The sequence below is a fragment of the Hordeum vulgare genome, chromosome 2H, assembly GCF_904849725.1.
Source record: "Hordeum vulgare subsp. vulgare chromosome 2H, MorexV3_pseudomolecules_assembly, whole genome shotgun sequence".
Taxonomy (NCBI): domain Eukaryota; kingdom Viridiplantae; phylum Streptophyta; class Magnoliopsida; order Poales; family Poaceae; genus Hordeum; species Hordeum vulgare.
In genome coordinates, this window is record NC_058519.1 from 659142369 (window position 1) to 659146369 (window position 4001).

Sequence of the window (4001 nt, forward strand, 5' to 3'; positions counted from 1 at the left end):
TAGCCGCCTTCTTATCAGCCAGATACTTGGGGCAGTTGCGCTTCCAGTGACCCATACCCTTGCAATAATAGCACTTCGTTTCAGGCTTAGGTCCAGCTTTGGGTTTCTTCGTCGGATTGGCAACAGGCTTGACGCTCTTCTTTGAGTTACCCTTCTTTCCTTTGCCGTTTCTCTTGAAACTAGTGGTCTTATTCACCATCAACACTTGATGCTCTTTACGGAGTTCTCACTCTGCGACTTTCAGCATCGCGAATAACTCGTCGGGTGACTTGTTCTTCCCTTGCATGTTATAGTTCAACACAAAGCCCTTATAGCTTTGTGGCAGTGATTGAAGAATTCTGTCAGTGATAGCCTCTTGCGGGAGTTCAATCCCCAGCTCAGCTAGACGGTTTGAATACCCAGACACTTTGAGCACATGTTCACTGACAGACGAGTTCTCCTCCATCTTGCAAGCATAGAATTTATCGGAGGTCTCATACCTCTCGATCCGGGCGTTCTTCTGAAAGATAAACTTCAACTCCTGGAACATCTCATATGCTCCATGATGCTCAAAGCGACGTTGAAGCCCCGGTTCCAAGCCATACAAGACTGCACATTGAACTACTGAGTAGTCCTCCTTGCGTGTTAACCAAGCGTTCTTAACATCTTGGTCAGCCGCGGCGGGTGGTTCATCTCCTAGCGCAGCATTAAGGACATAATCCTTCTTCCCAGCTTGCAGGAGCAACTTAAGATTATGAGCCCAGTCTACAAAGTTGCTTCCATCATCTTTCAACTTAGCTTTCCCTAGGAACGTATTAAAATTCAGGGTGACTGTCGCGTGAGCCATTGATCTACAACACAAATATTTTCAAAGTGGACTTAGACTATGTTCAAGATAATTAGAGTTTAACTAATCAAATTACTTGCTAAACTCCCACTCAAAAAGTACATATCTCTAGTCATTTGAGTGGTTCATGATCCAATTCCACTAGCTCAAGTCCGATCATCACGTGAGTTGAGGATAGTTTCAGTGGTAAGCATCCCTATGCTAATCATATCAACTATATGATTCATGATCGACCTTTCGGTCTCATGTGTTCCGAGGCCATGTCTGCACATGCTAGGCTCGTAAAGCTTAACCCGAGTGTTCCGCGTGTGCAACTGTTTTGCACCCGTTGTATGTGAACGTTGAGTCTATCACACCCGATCATCACGTGGTGTCTCGAAACGACGAACTGTAGCAACGGTGCATAGTCGGGGAGAACACAATTTCATCTTGAAATTTTAGTGAGAGATCACCTCATAATGCTACCGTCGTTCTAAGCAAAATAAGGTGCATAAAAGGATTAACATCACATGCAATTCATAAGTGACATGATATGACCATCATCAAGTGCTCCTTGATCTTCATCACCAAAGCATCGGTATGATCTTCTTGTCACCGGCGCCACATTATCATGATCTCCATCATCGTGCCGCCATCGAAGTTGTCGTGTATGCTATATTATTACTACTAAAGCTACGTCCTAGCAATATAGTAAACGCATCTGCAAACACAAACGTTAGTTTAAAGACAACCCTATGGCTCATGTCGATTGTCGTAGCATCGACGTGCAAGTCGATATTAACTATTACAACATGATCATCTCATACATCCAATATATCACATCACATCGTCGGCCATATCACATCACAAGCATACCGTGGAAAAACAAGTTAGACGTCCTCTAATTGTCGTTGCATGTTTTACGTGGTGGCCATGGGTATCTAGTAGGATCGCATCTTACTTACCCAAACACCACAATGGGGATGTATGAATTGCTATTTAGCCTCTCTCCAAGGACCTCCTCGGTCAAATCTGATTCAACTAAAGTTGGAGAAACCGACACTCGCCAGTCATCTTTGAGCAACAGGGTTTCTCGTAGCGATGAAACCAGTCTCTCGTAAGCGTACGAGTAATGTCGGTCCAAGCCGCTTCGATCCAACAATACCGCAGAATCAAGAAAAGACTAAGGAGGGCAGCAAATCGCACATCACCGCCCACAAAAACTTTTGTGTTCTACTCGAGATGACATCTACGCATGAACCTAGCTCATGATGCCACTGTTGGGGAACGTGTACAGGAAACTAAAAAATTTCCTACGCGCACGAAGACCTAACATGGTGATGTCCATCTACGGGAGGAGATTTGGATCTACGTACCCTTGCATATCGCACAGCAGGAAGCGTTAAGAAACAAGGTTGATGTAGTGGAACTTCCTCACGTCCCTCGATCCGCCCCGCGAACGTCCCACGATCCGCTCCGATCTAGCGCCGAACGGACGGCACCTCCGCGTTCAGCACACGTACAGCTCGACGATGATCTCGAACTTCTTGATCCAGCAAGAGAGACGGAGAGGTAGATGAGTTCTCCGGCAGCGTAACGGTGCTCCGGAGGTTGGTGGTGATCTATCCCAGCAGGGCTCCGCCCGAGCTCCGCAGAAATACGATCTAGAGGAAAAACCGTGGAGGTATGTGGTCGGGTTGCCGTGGCAAAGTTGTCTCAAATCAGCCCTAATACCTCAGTATATATAGAAGGGAGGGGGAGGGCCTTGCCTTGAGGCTCAAGGGAGCCCCAAGGGGTCGGCCGAACCAAGGGTGGAGGAGTCCACCTCCAATCCTAGTCCAACTAGGATTGGAAGGTGGAGTCCTTCCCTTCCTTCCCACTTCCCCTTTTTTTCCTTTTGATTTCTTTATCTCCTACGCATAGGGCCTCTTGGGTTGTCCCACCAGCCCACTAAGGGCTGGTGCAGCACCCCTAAGGCCTATGGGCTTCCTCCGGGTGGGCTCCCCCCCCCCCCCCCCCGGTGAACATCCGGAACCCATTCGTCACTCTCGGTACATCCCCGGTAATGCCCGAAAACTTTCCGGTAATCAAATGAGGTCATCCTATATATCAATCTTCGTCTCCGGACCATTCCGGAAACCCTCGTGATGTCCGTGATCCTATCCGGGACTCTCAACAACGATCGGTAACCAACCAAATAACTCAAATACGCATAAAACATCGCCGAACCTTAAGTGTGCAGACCCTGCGGGTTCGAGAACTATGTAGACATGACCCGAGGGACTCCTCGGTCAATATCCAATAGCGGGACCTGGATGCCCATATTGGATCCTACATATTCTACGAAGATCTTATCGATTGAACCTCAGTGCCAAGGATTCATATAATCCCGTATGGCATTCCCTTTGTCCTTCGGTATGTTACTTGCCCGAGATTTGATCGTCAGTGTTCGCATACCTATTTCAATCTCGTTTACCGGCAAGTCTCTTTACTCGTTCCGTAATACAAGATACCGTGACTTACACTAAGTCACATTGCTTGCAAGGCTTGTGTGTGATGTTGTATTACCGAGTGGGTCCCCGAGATACCTCTCCGTCACACGGAGTGACAAATCCCAGTCTTGATCCATACTAACTCAACGGACACCTTCAGAGATACCTGTAGAGCATCTTTATAGTCACCCAGTTACGTTGTGACGTTTGATACACACAAGGCATTCCTCCGGTGCCAGTGAGTTATACGATCTCATGGTCATAGGAATAAATACTTGACACGCAGAAAACAGTAGCAACAAAATGACACGATCAACATGCTACGTTCATTAGTTTGGGTCTAGTCCATCACATGCTATTTTACAGTAGTCGCCTGCATGATGCTTTTGCCGTAGGATTAGTTTTGGTTTTGTCCTACAAATTAATTAGTCATTTATTTTTAAAATATCCAACAAATTGTTAAAAATGATAAAGAGCAAAAAACAACCCCATAGCTCAGTCGATGTGACATAGTTGTACCCGGGTTACAACACTTGCAATTGCATATCAGGGTACTGCATCTGCAGTTACATGTCAGGTTACCAAACTTGCAGTTGCACGTCAGGTTGCAACACTTATAGTTGAGCGTTGGGGCATAACACTTGAAGTCGTATTAAATTAGTTTCTGTTGCGCATCGGGTTACAACTCTTGAAGTTGCGTGTCG